This window comes from Callithrix jacchus, chromosome 5 (assembly GCF_049354715.1).
Source record: "Callithrix jacchus isolate 240 chromosome 5, calJac240_pri, whole genome shotgun sequence".
NCBI lineage: Eukaryota > Metazoa > Chordata > Mammalia > Primates > Cebidae > Callithrix > Callithrix jacchus.
In genome coordinates, this window is record NC_133506.1 from 9,070,617 (window position 1) to 9,091,036 (window position 20,420).

At 39.8% G+C, this 20,420-nt stretch overlaps 2 long non-coding RNA genes across 2 annotated transcripts in view; one reads left to right on the forward strand and one right to left on the reverse strand.

Annotated features, from left to right (window-relative positions):
* The window catches only part of LOC103792799 (uncharacterized), an 83,233-nt gene that overhangs the window by 54,699 nt on the left and 8,114 nt on the right, over positions 1-20,420 (forward strand). The window lies entirely within an intron of this gene.
* On the reverse strand, positions 8,074-19,985 carry LOC144582442 (uncharacterized). The gene is made up of 2 exons (XR_013535069.1): positions 19,400-19,985; positions 8,074-8,363 (listed from the first exon to the last, which is right to left on the reverse strand). It is a non-coding gene; the product is annotated as an uncharacterized LOC144582442 (long non-coding RNA).

The window sequence follows — 20,420 nt, forward strand, 5'->3', positions numbered from 1 at the left end:
GGCCCAGACTGCTTTTCCAATTTATTTAGGACCCCAAAGCACTTTAGCCCACTTCAGCAGGGCTTGCCAGAACTGAGGTTGTGACCACTGGGATGGATGATTTACCCCGAGCTAGGGCATGGGCACTGGCTGAGTTCTGCTCCGTTGCTTTCCCCTGTGAGGGCAGCACTAAATTCCAATGCAGTGTCCCACAATCATTGTGCTCTCTCTCCCAGAAGTGCACATGTTCTCTCTCCATACCACACCCAGGGCCTCTTTCTTTTAATGTGATTTTAATACCAAGTACTGTAATCACTCATCTGATTTTTGGCTCCTATGAACTGCTTTTTTTGTGTGGATCATTGTGCAATTTGGTGTTCTGCAAGGTAGACAATTGCTGGAGGCTTCTTTTTAGCCATCTTACTCCACCTCCTCTTGATTTGCTAATATTTTATTGAGGATTTGTACATCTATGTTCATGAGACTGGTTTTTAATTTTCCTTTCTTATATCTTAATCTGGTTTTGGTATTAGAGTGATGCTGTCCTCATAAGGTTGAGTTAAGAAGTATTCCCTTTGCTTCCATTTTTTGAAAGAAATTGTAGAGAATTGATACTATTTATTCCTTAAATGTGTGGTAGGATTCAACAGTGAAACCATCTGGACCTTGTACTTTCTTTTTTTGGAAGGTTACTAATTATTAAATCAATATAAAATCAGCCTCCCCCTTCCTCAAGCAGAGGATTCTCCCCAAGAATGCAAGGCTGGTTTAATGAGAGACATACATTTAATTCCATCACAGTTGATCAGAAAACATACTTCCTATAACTTCAATTCTTTTAAATTTGTTAAGGTTCATTTTATGTCCCAGGATATGATCCATCTTGGTAAATGTTCCATGTGCACTTGGAAAAAAATGTGTATTCTGTTGCCGTTGGATAGAATGTTCTATAAATGTCACTCAAATATTGTTGGTTCATGTTGTTAATTTCTTCTAATCTTTTATGATTTTTTAAATCTAATGGTTCTGAGTTAGTGATAGAAGGATGCTTAAGGCCACACTGTAATTATGGATGTATCTATTTCTTCTTTCAATTTTGTCAGTTTTCACATTATTTTATAACTGTTGTTTAGTGCATGCTATTTTAGGGTTGTTATGTCCTCTTGGCTTGGGGTTTGCTCAGTTTCTTAAATCTGAAGATTTATGTCTTCCACCAAATTTGGGGAGTTTTCAGCTATTATTTCTTTAAGTATATTTTCAGCACTGCACTCTTTCTCCTGTCTTTATGGAACTCCAATAACATAAATTTAGATCTTGAGTATTTTCCCATAGGTCCCTGATGTCCTATTCATTTCTTAAAAATCTATTGTTTTTTCTCTGTTCAGTCTGTATAACTTTTATTGGTCTATCTTCAAGTTCAGTGTTTCTTTCCTCTGTCATCTCCACTCTGCCATTGTGTCCATCCAGTGAGTTTGTTTCTGTTATGGTTTTTTTTTTTTAGTTCTAAAACTTCCATCTGGGGCTCGGTGTGGTGGCTCATGCCTGTAATCCCAGCACTTCGGGAGGCTGAGGCAGGCAGGTCACTTGAGTCCTTGACTTTGAGACCAGCCTGGGCAACATGGCGAAACTCCCTCTCTATAAAAATTACAAAAAATTGGCTGGGCATGGGCCTGTAGTCCCAGCTATTCAGGAGGCTGAAGCAGAAGGATCACTTGAGCCCAAGAGAGCTTGCAGGTGAGCTGAGATCATGCCACTACACTCCAGCCTGGGTGACAGAGAGAAATCCTGTCTCAAAAAAAATAATAAATAAAGAATAAAATAGGCTGGGCACAGTGGCTCACACCTGTAGTTCTAGCACTTTGAGAGGCTGAGGCAGGCAGATTGCCAGAGCACAGGAGTTTGAGAGCAGCCTGGGTAACATAGTGAGACCCTGTCTCTATTTTTTTTTAAATTATATTTAAAATTATTTAAAATAAAATAAAACTTCCATTTGGATTTTCTTTATATCTTATATTTATTTATTGAAACTTTGTTTTTTTAGTGTTCATAGTTTCTTGATAAAGTTATTGTTTTTGATGTCAGTTGCTTTAAAAATCCTTGTCAGACAATTCCAGCATCTGTGCCATCTTGGTATTGGCATCTGTTGATTGCCTTTTCTTGTTCTGGTTGCCTTTTTGTTTTCTGACATGACAAGTAATATTCAGTGTTATCAGGACTTTGGGTATTATGCAACTCTGATTCATTTTTATATTTTCTACTTTAGCACGCATTCAACCCATTTAAATTCAGAATGCACATCATGACTCACTTTTGTGGACTGTGAGTTTGAATGTCAATTTGGTTTCAAATTCAGCATTATCTTGCTCTGCTCTGCCTGTGTGCTACTTAGAGACCAATCTGAAACCTGAATGTCATTCCACATCATAGCTCAGTTCTTAAAGCTTTTGCTGTGTTAATTCTGATGAATTTCACACATAAGCCACTTGGGGATGTGAACAAATTGAAAGCCTCTTTTTCTGCAGCTCCCTCCTCTCTGAAATTCTGCCCACACTTTCTAACTGTGAGCATGTGGGTGCTGACTCTGTTACTGCAGGGCAGGCGGTAGTCAACAGGGCTCTACTCTAGAGTCTCCACAGACTCTAGAAGGAGGAAGGAGGAAGGAGGAAGGAGGGGGCTATCACCTCTTATCACATTAGTGTAGGATGAGACTCAATAATAGAGTTCTACTTGTCTCCAAAATCACTGGTGAGGAAGAGGAGTGGTGCCAACACAATAGGGCACAGCAGGGATGGTTGACCAAACTCTGCACCAGTCTCCCCAGAGCCTGCTGGGGAGAGGAGGGCTGTGACTTCTTTAATGGTGTTTGCCTGAAATAGAGCAAGTATTGTCAAAAGGGTCATCTTTGGAGGTTGTGGTGAGCCAAGGTTGTGCCATTGCACTCCAGCCTGGGAGACAGAACAAGACTCCACCTCAAAAATATAAAAATAAAAAGGGCCCTCCTTCATTGCTGTCTCCTATGTCCTTTGACTAGAGAAAGCATTTTCCTTAGGACTCTCTTTGTCTGTGCTTGTTGATCATTTTAGGTTGGCCTTCCTCTAGTGCCCACGTTGAAATAAGTGAGTACTATGAAATCTTCTGAGAACTTCCTGCCAGGTCATCCCTTGAGACTCAAGTTGCCTAGCCAGTCTGCCTAGTTTACTCCACCTTCAGAGGTTTCTCATAGTTGCTTTATGTATTTTGTCCAGTTTTTAGTTGTAATTAGCAGAAAGAATAGGGGGGAATCCACTTTATCTTGTGTGGAAATGGAAGCCCCATGTATTTTTTAAAATCAACTTTTTGAGGTATAATTTACATGAAATAAAATGTGTCCATTTAAAGTATACATTTCCGTGAGTTTTGACAATGTATATACCCATGTAACCCTAAACACAATGAAGATATTAAACATTTCCATTACCCCAAAAGGTTCCTTTGTCTTCCTTCCTAGTCAGTTTCCTCTATCCTGAGCCTCAGACAACCACTGGACTGATTTCTGCCAGTATAAATTGGACTTGTCTTTTCTAGAGTTCCATATTAAGAAAATCACATAGAATGTAATATTTGTAAAAGTCTTGCTTCTTTTACTTAGCATAGTATCTGTGAGATTCATCCACATGGCTGGCATATCAGTAGTTCATTCCTTTTTATGTTTGTCTATGCTTTCATTTGGATTGTCACCATCCTATGCTCTTGTCTGACAGACCCCAAGAGCCTACTGACCACAGCAGCTCCTGTTACCATGGCTACCATTTCTGATCTCAGTGCTACTGCTCATTGATCCCAGGGAGGAACATTCTGGTGCATCCCTTAGTACTTATTTCAGGTATCGTTAGGACAACATTCCAGAATAAAAGATGATTTCTTCTTGATGTATCTGAGTTGATCTACTATCATATACTGATTAATCACAAGCTTAGACCAAAGTACACAAAACAGTCATTCTCTTGCCAGATAATTTTAGGGATTTGTAACCTTGGTCTTATACTACTCCATGGCCTGAGTTAGTAACAGGATTATGAAAAAGTAACAGGACTAGTGAAATTCCATAGTCCTGTTACTACAAGATTACCCATATCTTTTGATGATCTATCTACTGCAAACTCATAGACTCTACTGAACAGTCTTATTCATTTTATGTAAGAATGACCACTGTATCATCATATGTCAATGTCCTGCATAACTGTCACCATCCCTCCATGCTGAATACCTCGTGGCTTGTGATGAGTTGAGAACCTCACTAAACAGTTTTATCCACATCCTCAGGTTCTCTGAGATTTTCCTTCTGTCCAGTCCATGCACTTGTACCCCTGGTGTTCAAAGTACAGTTATGTACTGCATTCGATGTTCTCATCAGTGCTGGGCTGCATATACAACAGTGGTCCCATAAAACCATAATGAAGCTCAAAAATCCCTATTGCCAACTGGCACCATAATGTCATAGAATAATACATTACGTTTTCTATGTTTAGATCTGTTCACATACACAAATACCACTGTGTTCCAACTGTCTGTAGTATTCGATAGTCACATGCTATACATGTTTGCAACCTAGGAGCAACAGGATGTACTGTATAGCCTAGGTGTGTGGGAGGTAAGCTATACTATTTAGATTTGTCCAAGTATACTCTATGATGTTCACACAATGGTGAAGTCTTCTAATGACACATTTATCAGAATGCCTCCTTATCACTTTGTGATGGCAATTGTCAAACCAGCTGAAGGGTGATCGGACCTGTATATTATCTTGGTTAATTTTATTTACAAATTAGATACACAATTTCTCTTATTGCTCTCTTCACAAACTACATTCAAACCTACAAATGAAGTACTAAGTGGTTTTTATACAGGGAAACAAAGCCAGTTTTTTTTCTACCAATGCAAGTTTGGATTAATTCTCAAAAAGATGACTAAATATTTCCCATTTAGCAAAGTCCTGAGATAAAGAGATGCCAGGTATTTCTCGTTATATTGGTTTCTGTATTGCTATCTGTTCAGACACAAGCTTCCTTAAACATGTGCTTAGTTGTAATTTCTTAATAGATTTCAACCAAAACAACATATTGCAAGATTTAATGCAGAAGTAGATGTGAGAACTCATTTGTGTTCTATTAAGACAAAGCAAATGTTTTAAAATGTAAAATAATACCACTCTTCTGATATTTTTGTGAGAATACACGTTTGTGGAAAATATACCTATCAAAGCAATATCAGAAAATCTTCCAAACTGAAGGACACATGTTTCCAGATTAAAATGACCTTCCAAATGCTTAACATGGTTAACAAAAAATAGGAGGAAAGGAGGGGAGAAAAGGAAAAAAGAAGACCCATACAAGGCTATATTAGGACATTTCATCATACCATAGATAAATCCTGAAAGATTTCAGAAAGGAATATGAGATCACATATGAAGGAACAGGAATCAAAATGCCATTACCCTTCTCAACAACATTGGAAGCTCCAAGACAGTGCAGCAATGCTTTCATCCTAAGAGAAAATAATTATCAATACAGAATAATATTCCCAGCTAAACTATTAATTGTGAAGAAAGGCATTTTTAGACATTGTGTGGGTATATTATAATAATGGTCCCAATGAATCACACCTCCCTGTATCCACACCACTTTCCAATGAGAAATTTGCTATTTCTCCTAATGAGAGAAGGAGTCTATTTCTTTAACCCTTGGGTCTGGGCTGGCCTGTGACTTGTTTTGACCAATACATGGAAGAAGTGACAGTATGTGAGTTCTGCAGCCAAGGCATTAAGAGGCCTTGACATTTCTCCTCTCTCCTTCTTAGAACCTTGTGACCACCATGCTGTGAGAAGCCTCGGCATATCTACTAGAGGCTGAGAGGCCACGTGACACATCTAAAACTCATACATTAAGATATAGTAATATAATGTGAAAGTCCTAGAGCAGCTTAATGCTAGTCTCTTTTTGGTTACCTTTTTTAGAGTTGTCTACCTAGTATTTGAGATTTTTGTTATATTTTGCAAATGTTTTCTCTCCATTATAGCTCATCTTTTAGCTTTGTTTATAGCATGTTTTTATAATAGAGAAGTTTTATGTTTTATTTTTGGGTGGTTACATCTACTAATACTTTCCTTTTGTGTCTTTGAGCATTTGTTTCTTGATTAAGGAGGACTTCTACACTCAAAGATTTGATCTTATTTACTTAAAAAGCAAAAAATAAAAAATAAAATCACAGTATAATATAAGCAACTGGTTAATGCAGTATGGTGGTAGTTATCAAAGAGAGCTGAGTCTGTAGCTCTAAGGAGTGGCACAGAGAAGGCCAGGCGGGCACTTGCTCCTTTTTTATTCTACCTCTTTCCCTTATATTACAACCTGAAAGTTGCACCGATCAAGTGTGTCCTGAATCTGACCACTCACTATCTTCACTTCTGCCAATCTGCTCCAGGCCTCCATCTTTCTTGCCTAAATGAACTCTAAAGCTGGCTTGCGTCCTGCATCCACCCTCCAGTCTTGCCCTTGTTTCAGTTATCTATTGCTGTAAAATAAACTTCAAAAGCAAGTGATTCAATCTCACAATTCTGGTTTTCCTAGGCTGGTTCCTCTATTCATGTGATGTGGCTGGAACTGTGGACATTTGTGGGCTTGAGTGGGCAGAATGTTCAGCGACCTGGTGGTTCACTCATCTAGTGGCAGTTGGCTAAGTTTTCAGCTAGGACAGTGGCCTCTCCATGTAGCTTGGGCTCAGGGATGGTATTCTGGGGAAGTAGAAGCTGGCAGTTCCATTGAGGCTTGGGTTTGAAGTCCCAGAACATCTTTTCCCACTGCCTTGTAATGATCAAAGTAGTCACAAGGCCAGCCTAGATTCAAGGGCTTGGAGGAATACTACCTTTCAACTTCCCAGTTTCCAGAGAACTTTTAAAAACAAACAGGGCTCAACACAGTGACATGTGCACCTGTAGTCCCAGCTACTTGGGAGGCTGAAATGGGAGGATCACTTCAGGCTGGGAGGTTGAGGCTGCAGTGAGCTGTGATTGCTCTACTGCACTCCAACCTGGGTGACAGATCAGACCTTGTCTCAAAATGCTCTCCCCAAAACAGACAGACATAATTCTCCTGCTGAAATCCACTGCTCACTAGATCTATATTGTAACAGCCTGCCTCACCTGGCCCCTGCCTAACTGTCCTTCATACCTTTGCTCTGTCCCTACTGGTCATACTGCTGCTTCCCCAGCACCCCAAACTCACCACCCCTCAGGGACTTAGCCTAGAACAATTTCCCTCCAGGTCTTCACTAGGCCACTGCACTCCATTGTTTCCAGACTTTGGATAGCTGACATTTACTCACTCATCTGTTTTGGGTCTCCTTCACTGGCATTAATGGAAGGTCTCCCTCACTGGCATGAATGGAAGGTCCTGTGGGCAGCGCTTTTTTCTGTCCTATCCTACATTCACTCTTAGCATCTAGAATAGTGTTATCACAGGAACAGCATAAAAATATACTCCATGGTTAACTGAATTTACTGTCCTAAATCTTGGGCATGTACAACTTTGAGAAATATACAAATTAATGTTAAAAACAATGGTCAGTAGCAAGGAGATCCAACAATACACCAGTCCTGCAATGCATATCCACTGGTATGTTTCTACCTTCCTCACAAAAGCTGACAGTTGTTTTGCTGCATCCTGTACAGGGCAGCTGCTGCTGAGAGCCCAGCCAGTGGGTCCATAATTGATCTGCCTGCTGCATGCCTTGAACTCCGGGAACTCAGATGAACTCATCACACACTCCGGCCAGAAACTAGGGGACTGCTGGCTTTGACATTTTAATTCATTCATTTTGACATTTTAATTCATTTTGAAGGGTGTCAGCTGCTCTTCATTGATTCACTGAATTATAGAGGTCTGAACAAGAATCCCTACACTGGCTTCTCAATGGTTCTTAAGAAGCCAGTGTAGCCCAAGGTCATTAACCCAAGTGATCCCACATCTATCCAGGAAGCAAGAGGTGTGATAAGGCCAGAATTCTAACAGATACCCATTCCACATGTGTCAGAGACAAAACTAAGTCCAAGACAAAATCGACAAAGGTGATTTATTCATAAATTTGCAGCAAGGGAACTCTTCTGCTGAAACCTTTGTTTCAGCAAGGATTTAGAGGGGTTAGATGTTATAGAGTAAAAAGGGGAAATACAGACATTGTTGACTTGGCAAATGTCATATTAGGGTAGGGTTTGTGGAAGCAGGCCAAGGGACAAACTGGTCTTCAAGTATATTTGGCCATACTTGATTAGCTTCAAGGAGGCAAGTGAGCAGTTGGGGAACATTTCAGAAGAGGAAAGGGGTGGAGAGTTTTCTGCAGCCAGCCATTTCCTGAAAAAAGTGAAGGTTCATGGGATGCTTTCTTCAGTCTATCAACATGGTTCTTAGGGGATAGGGTGGGGTGGTGGTGGTATGTGGTTGCCACAGCAGTTAAGTTTCTCACGTGAATCATTAAATTTCATATAATTAAAATTTTAGAGTTGGAAGGTATCTTAATCTGGTCACTCTGACTGCCCATATTCCCACTCTCATCCCAAGTTCATTTAATGAATGAAAAAACTCAGACACAGGGTAATTTGGTGTCTAACCCTTAGCAAAGGTTAGATGTAGAATTAGACATTTTCCTGAATGCTAGGACTGTAGTATAACATCATGCATCTTAAAAGAAAACTAAAGAAAATACAGTAAGTAGCCACATAAACCAGTTATAGCTGCGTCCATTGGTCCCCTACTTTTTTTTTTAATATAATGAGGAAATATGAATAATTTTTATTAAGTGTTTTTTACACCTTGGTCTAAAGTAAACCAAAACCTCTCTGTGTATTATACGCTTACAGGAGAAAATCATTGTATTTGTGTGTATGTATGTGAAAGTTAGAGAAGATTTCTTTGAACCTTAATTTTACAGTATAAAAATTTTACAGTCTATAATGACAGAATGGCCACAGGCAAAGTGGATAATGTCCCTTTGTGATCCTGGTTGAATTGTGGCCTCACATGGAAGTTGGCTTACTTCTTCATCTTCTTTATAATTTATTTATTTTACTTTAGGTGCATACTATATCTGGCATTTCTCCCCATGTTATCCCTCCTCAACCCCCCTGTCTCTCCCCTACACCTCCCCCCCAACTGCCCCCAGTGTGTGATGTTCCTCTCCCTGAATCCATGTGTTCTCGTTCAACACCCACCTATGAGTGAGAACATACAGTGTTTGGCTTTCTGTTCTTGTGTCAGTTTGCTGAGAATGATGGTTTCCAGATTCATCCAAGTCCCTACAAAGGACATGAACTCATCGTTTTTTTGGCTGCATAGTATTCCATGGTGTGTATGTACCACATTTTCTTTGTCCAGTCTATCATTGATGGATATTTGGGTTGGTTCCAAGTCTTTGTTATTGTACACAGAGCTGCAATGAACATACGTCTGCATGTGTCTTTATAGAACAATTTATAGTTCTTTGGGTATATACCCAGTAATGGGATTGCTGGGTCAAATAGAATTTCTATTTCTAGATCCTTGAGAAATTGCCACTCTGTCTTCCACAATGGTTGAACTAATTTACACTCCCACCAACTGTGTAAGAGTGTTCCTATTTCTCCACATCCTCTCCTGCATCTGTTGTCTCCAGATTTTTTAACGATTGCCATTCTAACTAGCGTGAGGTGATACCTCAGTGTGGTTTTGATTTGCATTTCTCTAATGGCCAGTGATGATGAGCATTTTTTCATGTTTGTTGGCCTCATATATGTCTTCTTTTGTAACATGTCTGTTCATATCCTTCACCCACTTTTGAATGGGTTTTTTTGTTTTTTTTTCTTGTACATCTGTTTTAGTTCCTTGTAGATTCTGGATATTAGCCCTTTGTCAGCTGGGGTAGATTGCAAAAATTTTTTCCCATTCTGTTGCCAATTGCTCTGATGATGGTTTCTTGTGCTGTACAGAAACTCTGGAGTTTAATTAGATCCCAATTGTCTATCTTGGCTTTTATTGCCATTGCTGTTGGTGTTTTAGTCATGAAGTCCTTGCCTATGCCTATGTCCTGGATGGTTTTGCCTACATTTTCTTCTAGTGTTTTTATGGTGTTAGGTTTTATGTTGAAATCTTTGATCAATCTGGAGTTAATTTTAGTGTAAGGTGACAGGTAGGGGTCCAATTTCTGCTTTCTGCACATTGCTAGCCAGTTTTCCCAACACCATTTATTAAACAGGGAATCCTTTCTCCATTGCTTGTTTTTGTGAGGTTTGTCAAAGATCAGATGGTTGTAGATGTGTGGTGTTTCTTCTGGGTTCTCTGTTCTGTTCCATTGGTCTATGTCTCTGTTTTGGTACCAGTACCATGCTGTTTTGATTACTGTAGCCTTGTAGTATAGTTTGAAGTCCGGCAGTGTGATGCCTCCAGCTTTGTTCTTTTTGCTTAGGATTGTCTTGGCTATGGGGGTCTTTTGTGATTCCTTATGAAGTTTAAAGTGGTTTTTTCCTGTTCTGTGAAGGTGGTCATTTGTAGCTTGATGGGGATAGCATTGAATCCATAGATTACTTTGGGCAGTATGGCCATTTTCATGATTCTGATTCTTCCTAACCATGAGCATGGAATGTTTCTCCATCTGTTTGTGTCCTCTCTTATTTCATTGAGCAGTAGTTTGTAGTTCTCATTGAAGAGGTCCTTTACATCTTTGTTAGTTGTATTCCTAGGTATTTTATTCTCTTTATAGTAATTGTGAATGGGAGTTCGCTCTTGATTTGGCTCTGTTTATCTGTTATTGATATATAGGAATGCTTGTGATTTCTGCACATTGATTTTGTATCCTGAGACTTTGCCAAAGCTGCTTATCAGTTTGAGAAGATTTTGGGTTGAGACAATGGGGTCTTCTAGATATACAATCATGTCATCTGCAAATAGAGACAGTTTGACTTCCTCCTTTCCTAATTGAATACACTTTATTTCTTTTTCTTGCCTGATTGCTCTGGCTAGAACTTCCAATACTATGTTGAATAGGAATAGTGAGAGAGGTCATCCTTGTCTAGTGCCTGATTTCATAGGGAATTCTTCCAGCTTTTGCCCATTCAGTATGATATTGGCTGTAGGTTTGTCATATGTAGCTTTTATCATTTTATTATATGTTCCATCAATATCTAGTTTATTGAGAGTTTTTAGCATGAAGGGCTGTTGAATTTTATCGAAGGCCTTCTCTGCATCTATTGAGATAATCATGTGTTTTTTGTCTTTGGTTTCATTTATGTGATGGATTACATTTATGGATTTGCATATGTTGAACCAGCCTTGCATCCCTGGGATGAAGCCTACTTGGTCGTGATGGATAAGCTTCTTGATGTGCTGTTGCAATCTGTTTGCCGGTATTTTGTTGAAGATTTTTGCATTGATGTTCATCATGGATATTGGCCGAAGTTGTCTTTTTTAGTTGAGTCTCTGCCTGGCTTTGGTATCAGGATGATGTTGGTCTCATAAAATGGGTTAGGGAGGATTCCCTTTTTTTGTATTGTTTGATACAGTTTCAGAAGGAATGGAACCAGCTCCTCTTTGTATGACTGGTAGAATTTGGCTGTGAACCCATCTTGACCTGGACTTTTTTTGGTTGGTAGGCTATTGATTGCTGCTTCTACTTCATCCCTTGTTATTGGTCTATTCAGGGTTTCAACTTCCTCTTGGTTTAGTTCCAAGTGTCTAGGAATTTATCCTTTTCTTCCTGGTTTACTGGTTTATGTGAGTAGAGCTGTTTGTAGTAATCTCTGATGGTAGTTTGTATTTCTGTGGGATCAGTGGTGATATCCCATTTATCTTTTTTTATTGCATTTATTTGATTATTTTCCCTTTTCTTTTTTATCTGGCTAGTGATCTATTTTGTTGATCTTTTCAAAAAACCAGCTCCTGGATTTATTGACTTTTTTGAAGGGGTTTTTTTGTGTCTCTATCTGCTTTAGTTCTGCTCTGATCTTAGTTATTTCTTGTCTTCTGCTAGCTTTTGAGTTTTTTTGATCTTACTCCTCTAGCTCTTTAAATTTTGATGATAGGGTGTCGATTTTAGATCTTTCTTCTATTCTCTGGTGGGCATTTCTTGCTATAAATTTCCCTCTCAACACTGCTTTAAAGGTGTCCCAGAGATTCTGGTAAGTTATGTCTTCATTCTGGTTGGTTTTGAAGAACATCTTTATTTCTGCCTTCATTTCATTGTTAATCCAGTCAACACTCAGAAGCAAGTTGTTCAGTTTCCAAGTGGTTGTGTGGGTTTTAGTGTGTTTCTTGATCCTGAGTTCTAGTTGGATTGTGCTGTGGTCTGATAGACTGTTTGTTATGATTTCTGTTCTTTTGCATTTGCTGAGGAGTGATTTGCTTCCAATGATGTGGTCAATTTTAGAGTGAGTGTAATGTGGTGCTGAGAAAAATGTATATTCTGTGGATTTGGGGTGGAGTGTTCTGTATATGTCTATTAGGTCTGCTTGGTTCAGCTCTGCATTCAAGTCCTGGATAGCCTTGTTAATTTTCTGTCTCGTTGATATAATATTGACAATGGAGTGCTGAAGTCTCCCACTATTATTGTGTGCGAGTCTAAATCTCATTTTAGGTTGTTAAGAACTTGCTTTATGTATCTGGGTGCTCCTGTGTTGGGGGCATATATATTTAGGATAGTTAGCTCTTCCTGTTGCATTCATCCTTTTACCATTATGTAGTGTCTTCTTTGTCTCTTTTGATCTTTGTTGGTTTGAAGTCCATTTTATCAGAGACTAGGATTGCAACCCCTGTTTTTTGTTGTTGTTGTTGTTCTCCATTTGCTTGGCAAATCTTCTTCCATCCCTTTATTTTGAGTCTATGTGTATGTTTGTATGCAAGATGCGTTTCCTGAATACAGCACACCGATAGGTTTTGACTTTCTATCCAGTTTGCCAGTCTGTGTCTTTTGATTGTGGTGTTTAGGCCATTTACATTCAATGTTAATAGTTATGTGAATTTGATCCTGCCATTATGTTACTGGCTGGTTTTCTTTCCCATTAGTTGACTTTTTTCTTCATTGCATTTTTAGTCTTTGCCAACAGGTTTGCTTTTGCAGTGTCTGGTACTTGTTCCTTTCCACACTTAGTGTGTCTTTCAGGAGCTCTTGTAGGGCAGGTCTGGTGGTGACAAAATCTCTCAATTGCTTGTCCATAAAGCATTTTATTTCTCCTTCACTTACGAAGCTTAGTTTGGCGGGATAGGAAATTCTGGGTTGAAAGTTCTTTTCTTTAAGGATTTTGAATATTGGCCCGCACTCTCTTCTGCCTTGTAGGGTTTCTGCCGAGAGATCTGCTGTGAGTCTGATTGGCTTCCCTCTGTGGGTGACCTGAACTTTCTCTCTGGCTGCCATTAGCATTTTCTCCTTCATTTCAACCCTGGTGAATCTGATGATTATGTGCCTTGGAGTTGCGCTTCTTGAGGAATATCTTTGTGGAATTCTCTGTATTTCTTGAATTTGAAATTTGGATTGCCTTGCTAGGCTTGAAAAGTTCTCCTGAATAATACCCTGGAGCACGTTTTCCAGCTTAGATTCATTCTCCCCATCATATTCAGGTACACCTATCAAAGGTAGATTAGGTATTTTCACATAATCCCATATTTCTTGGAGGCTTTGTTCATTTCTTTTCACTTTTACCTTGGCTTCTCTTTTTATTTCATTGAGTTGATCTTCAGTCTTTGATATCCTTTCTTCTGCTTGATCAATTCAGCTATTAAAACTTGTGTTTGCTTCACGTAGTTCTCGTGCTGTGTTTTTCTTTTTTTTCTTTTCTTTAAGCTCTAATTTTAAATTACATAAGCATTTGTGAATTTTTTTTTAAGAGAAAAAAGAAATGAAGAAAAAGAGAAGCAATAGAGAGAAAGAAAGGAAGAGAAAGAGGGAGAATGGGAATCTTGCTCTATTGCCCAGGCTAGAATGCAGTCTAAAAATGGATATTAAAAACCTCTTTTATGCCAGTAAATGTGCTTAACAATGGAGACAGAAAGGAATAAGGGAGGAAAATAACAAAGCAGCCAACCAATATTTTTTTTAAACCTGTGAAATGCTACGCAATTGCTAAGGAGTGATTTACTTCCAATTTGTGGTCACTATTAGAATAGGTGTGATGTGATACTGAGAAAAACGTATGTTTTGTGGATTTGGGGTGGAGAGTTCTGTAAATGTTTATTAAGTTTACTTATTTCAGGTCCTGGGTATCCTTGTTAATTTTCTGTCTTGTTGATCTGTCTAATATTGACAATGTAGTGTTAAAGTCTCCCACAATTATTATGTGGTAGTCTAAGTCTCTTTGTAAATTGTTAAGAACTTGCCTATGTATCTGGATGCTCCTGTATTGGGTACATATGTATTTAGGATCGTTAGCTCTTCTTGTTGCATTGATCCTTTTACCATTATGTAATGTCCTTTGTTTCTTCTGGTCTTTGTTGCTTTAAAGTCTATTTTATCAGATGAGAATTGCAACTCCTGCTTTTTTTTTTTTTGACTCTCCATTTGGTTGGTAAATCTTCCTCCATCCCTTTGAGTCTTCATGTATCCTTGCATGTGAGATGGGTGTGGATGCAGCATACTGATGGGTTTTAGCTTTTTATCCAATTTGCATATCTATGTCTTTTGATTGGGGCATTTAGTCCATTTAAATTTGGGATTGATATTGATATATATGAATTTAATACTGCCATTTAATGCTGGCTGGCTGTTTTGCCCATTAGTTGATGTAAATTCTTCATTATGGCGATGTTCTTTACATTTTGGTATGTTTTGGCTGATACTAGCTGTTCCTTTCTATGTGTAATGCTTCTTTCAGAAGCTTTTGTAAAGCAGGCCTGGTGGTGATGAAATCTCTGAGTACTTGCTTGTTCGCAAAAATTTTTATTTTTCCTTCACTTATGAAGCTTAGTTTGGCTGGATATGAAATTCTGGGTTGAAAGTTCTTTTCTTTAAGGATATTGAATATTGGCCTCCACTCTCTTCTGGCTTGTAGGGTTTCTGCTTAGAGATCTGCTGTGAGTCTGACAGGCTTCCCTTTGTGGGTAACCTGACCTTTGTCTTTTACTGTACTTGGTATTTTCTCCTTCATTTCAACCCTGGTGAATCTAACGATTATGTGCCTTGGGGTTGCTCTTCTTGAGGAATATCTTTATGATGTTCTCTGTATTACCTGGGGTTGAGTATTGTCCTGCCTTGCTAGGTTGGGAAAGTTTTCCTGAAGAATATTTTCCAGCTTGGATTCATTCTCTTCATCACATTCAGGTACACCTATCAAACGTAGATTAGGTCTTTTAACATAGTCCCATATTTCTTGGAGCCTTTGCTCATTCCTTTTTAGCCTTTTTTCTCTAACCTTGTCTTCTCGTTTTATTTCACTAAGTTGGTCTTTGACCTCTGATATCCTTTCTTCTGATTGATCAATTCGACTGTTAAAACTGGTGCATACTTCACGAAGTTCTCATAGTTTTTCAGCTCTATTAATTCACTTATATTCCTCTCTAAATTGTCTATTCTTGTTAGCATTTCATCAAACCTTTTTTCAAGGTGCTTAGTTTCTTTGCATTGGGCTAGAACATGTTCTTTTAGCTCACAGAAGTTTCTTATTATCCACCTTCTGAAGCCTGATTCTGACAATTCATCACACTCATTCTCCATCAGGACTTGTTCGGTTGCTGATGAGGAGCTGTGATCCCCTGTACAAGGAGGGACATTCTGATTTCGGGTATTTTCAGCCTTTTTGCACTGGTTTCTTCCCATCTTTGTGGATTTACCCACCTGTCGTCTTTGTAATTGCTTACTTTCAGATTGGGTCTCTGAGTGGACATCCAGCTTGTTGGTGATGAAGTTTTCTCTGTTTCTTAGTTTTCCTTCAGTGGACGTCCCTCCCCCACAGAGCTGGACCTTTCCGGGTTCAGCTGTGCTTGCTGTGAAACTCTTAATCTTCAGCGCTTCCAATTGCTGTTTTTTTGTGGGGGCACTGCACTGGCTGAAACAGCAGTACTGAGACTTGTGGTGCTTTTCTGCCTGGGAATCTTCTGGTCTGGCTCCTCGCTTCAGTCCCCCCTTCAATCAGCAGAATGGGGGACTCTGCCTTCCCGGAGCTCCAAACACCAACTAAAGGGGCACCCAGTCCCATGTACTCTGCACTGAGAACCACCATGCTGGGGAACCAGCAAAACAGCTGCACTGGCCAAAAGAGTTGCGCTGGCAACCCGTGGGGCTCCTCTGCTGGGTATCTCCTGGTCCGTGGGCAACAAAAATTCATCTGGAAGTACGGCGTCCATTCTCTGCGCTTTGACTGGGAGCTACAATCCTGAGCTACTGCTAATTGGCCATATTGGATCTCTGTCCTCGTGCTGTGTTTTTCAACTCCATCGAGCTGTTTATGTTCTTCTCTATGCTGGTTATTCTAGTTATCATTTCGTCTAACCTTTTTTCAAAATTTTTGGTTTCTTTGCATCGAGTTAGAACGTGTTACTTTAGCTCAGAAAAGTTTATTATCTACCTTCTGAATCCTGTTTCTGTTAACTTGTCGCACTCCTTGGTCAAGTTGTGATCCTGTGTTGTTGAGTTGTGATCCCTTGAAGAAGAGGTGCTCTGGTTTTTGATGGTTTCATCTTTTTTGCACTGGTTTTTTCCCACTTTTGTGGATTTACCTGGCTGTGTTGTAAGGGAGCTGCTTGATGAGGTCACTTGTCTGCCTGTGAAGGTGCTATTGGGTTTCTAGGGACTCCTTCAGGTTACTAGGGAAGCTTTCTGTGTCTTTTTTTGTTTATACTGGGAGATTAGGCCCACCTCTTCCATTGACTTGTAGATGCTGCTGGATTGTCAAGAATGCTGTCCCATTGCTACGTAGGCTTCCTGTGTTTTTAAAACGTGTAGCTCAGTCCCACTCTAATGGTGGGTTGTGCCCTTCCTCCACTGAGCTGGATCATTCAGGGCTCATCTCGAACTGTGGCACTGGCTGCACAATCCACTAGAGTCAGAGCTTCAGCCCACTGAGGTTTGTCGGGGAGGGTAGGGACCCTCTAAGCCATACCTGGCTGTCTCCCCATTTCAGTTTCTCTCTCTGGTCATGGGATAGGGGTCCGCCCAGCTGCTCCTGCTTACAGCTCCCTCTCTCTCCCCAGGCGGAGGGAAGGGGCAATAGCTTAGTCCACAGGCTTTTATTCAACTCCGAGCTTGTAATTTCCAGCGCTTGACTGGCAAAGATCCCCTGTTCTGTGTATTGCTGAGGCTTTGGGGAAACCGCTGTATCTGGACTAGAGTGCCAGAGGGGAGCCTCTGACTTGCGAATCAGGTGCACTTTCTGGGTGAAACAGCACCCTTCCTCGCCTCGGTCTGCCCTTAGGGCTTTGTTCACAATTGGACCGGACCTGTTGAAAAGCACCTGGTACCTCGGTTGGAGCTCGGAGATCTCTGGTGTCTCCCTCGCTGGGTGTGGTGTCTAATTGGCCATCTTGGATCCCCCTGCTTCTTGTTTATTAACAGAATCTGTTCAGGGACTGTAAGGCTCAGAGCTTCAGGGGAGTCTGAGCCCTTCTCCAGCTCTGGGGGATGGGTCTTGATTGATCCAGTCAGTCAAATTCTCCACAGATTTAATTCTGGCCAATGAATATGAGAAGAAATGAGAAGATGGAACAGTGTTTTAGTCTACTTTTTGCTGCTATAATATGAATACCACAGATAGGGTAATTTATAATGAACAGAAATTGATCTTGCAGAGTTCTGGAGGCTGGTGAGTCCAAAATCAAGGTGTTGGCATACTGCAAGGGGCTTCTTGCTGTTACCCCATGGTGGAGGGCAGAAGGGCCAGGGAGAGAGAGACAGCGAGAGAGTGAGCAAGAGAGAGCAGGAGCGAGTACAACACATGGAACTTTGGAAGACACATTCACGCTATAGCAGAGGATCACTGGAAAAGGAAGGTTTTTAAAGTTTTTTTAGGACACCATGGAAATGATAGCCATTTTCTGCCATGGGACATGGGTGGTGTTTTTGTTTTTGGCATGGGAAAAGGCTTATACAACTCTGGTCAACTTGGCAACACTAGTCAAAAGTCAAAAAATCTCCTTTGACCCTACAAATTCCCTCTATTAACATATTATATCCTACAAAACCTAGGTATTTAGGAGAGGAAAAAAAATTCAAAGATGTATTGACTTTTATTAAAAGCAAATAATTGGACAGAACCCAAGTATACAAGTACAGCCTATCATGAAACACTGTGAAGGACTTTGAAATAGGTCTTACTCACTGCCTCCACCTCTGCCTCCAATTACTGGGTGTTCCATCTAATGTAACCCATCTTTCTGGATTGATTCCACCTTTTATTTCACTACCTTTGAGCTACTTGACAATTATGTAAATTAAGGGAAACTGATAATGCAGATGATTCTTGTTCATAGAAATGCAAATTGTGACCAATGGAATGTAGCTGATTATTGTTCTATAGATATTGGCCAATTTTGCCAGTTTTGTAACTAGGAAGCAAATTCTTTCAGCATTCTTACTAGGCTTATAATTATTTTTCTTTGGATTCTCCTTTGAGCCAATTAAAGTGTCCTGCCGGTTCTTTTTTTTGGTTCTCTCAATAATGAACAAGCTAAATACAATCTTTAGCATGTTAATTTTGTATGAGTCATAATTTCTTTAAAGTTATCCTTTAACAGGGTAGTTAAGTAAATTTAATATGTTCGTGTGATATAATTTACTTGCAGCCCTCTTAAAACAGTTATAAAGACCATATGGCAACATGGACAAATACTCCTGATAAAAATGGCAAAGTGGGGAAAAAAGCAGAAATGCAAAATTTGTACTATGCTGTGATTAAAGCTAAACGCTGTAAGTGCTTAGGGCAAGAAACAGAAGGGAAGGAGAAAAAAAATTGAAGTTGGATTTGCTAGGGTCATAGGATCCTGAACAGATTAAAAAAAAAAGAAACCCTGACTTCTTATTCTGCTGTACATTAAAAATTATATTAAAATGGCCCTGTATTAGCTTTCTATTGTTGCTATAACTAATTACCACAATGGTTTAAAGCAATACTCATTTATCACCTTAGTAATAAATTCTGCATTTCTGGAGGTCAGAAGTCCAAAATGGGCATCACAGGGCTAAAATTAAGGTATAGGTATTGGTGTGTTTCTTTCAGAAGTCCTAGGGGAAAATCCATTTCCTTTCCCTTTCTAGTGTCTAGAGGCTGCCAGCATCTCTTGGCTTGTTGCTCTCCTTCCTCCATCTTAAAAGCCAATACCTTAGCATGCTCAGTCTTTGTACCCTCACTTCGCCTTCACTGATGCTTGTATGGATGTGTGTGCTTATACTGCATCCACCCAGGTAAATAAAGAGACTCTTCCTGTCTCAGAATACTTACTTAACCACATCTGCAGAGTCCCTTTTGCCAGTTAAGGTGACACAGTCCCAGGTCCTGGGGATTAGGATGTGAAAATCTTTGAGGACCCCCATCCTCAATCAGAGGATTTCCCTGAAAGGCAAGTTCAGTGAGAACAGCTTTCCATATGCTCGAGTCAAGGCACAACACTGACTGCTGAGTGCAAAAGGACACACTGTAGGATTCCATTTAAATTCAATTTCAGAACAGGCAACACTAGCCTATGGTGGAAAAAAATTACAATTATCGCCTCTAAGTGTGGGGTGGGGTTGACTGGGAAAGCCCATAATGGAATTTTCTGGTATGGTGATGTTCTTTGTCCTGGCAGGGGCACAAAAGTATACACAAACACTACTCCCTAGTCAGTGATATGTACTGGGGGAATTGTTGTGATGTCTGCCATTTACTCTGAAGAGACATAATGGAAAGTTTGATGGACAGATAGATATGTGATATATAGGTAGAGTAACATGTTTATGATAGAATCTAGGTGGATATACAGGTGTTCATTTTAATCTTTGTTGTTTGAAAACTTTTATAAAAAATTTTGGGGACTCTAAGATATGGCCCTGGAATATGCCTCTGCCAGTCTAGATTATAAATAATTAACAAAAAGAACTTAGGAAGCCAGTAAGCAAGCTCTTGAATAATTTGCTATTTAAAATCAGTGGTTCTCAACTAGGGCAATTTTGGAAGGTGTCTAGAAAGGTGTGGGAGCATTCTCTATAACTCTCAGTAAGGGCAGGGTGTTACTGGCACACAGGGTAGGGTCCAGAGAAGCTACTGCAACTACGCAGCCTCTCCACAGGACTGCCTTTCTACACTAGCTGTTACTAAGGAATACCAATTTAAAATCAAAACCTTCCCTTTGAATCTCTTCATGAATTGCTTGCAGTTGCTTGCAGCACATCTCCAAATGGTGACTCACTTCTCGAAAGTCTGTTGCATCTCCCACTTCTCTGTAACCCAAGAACACCCAGCATAGTACTCTACTCAGAACACA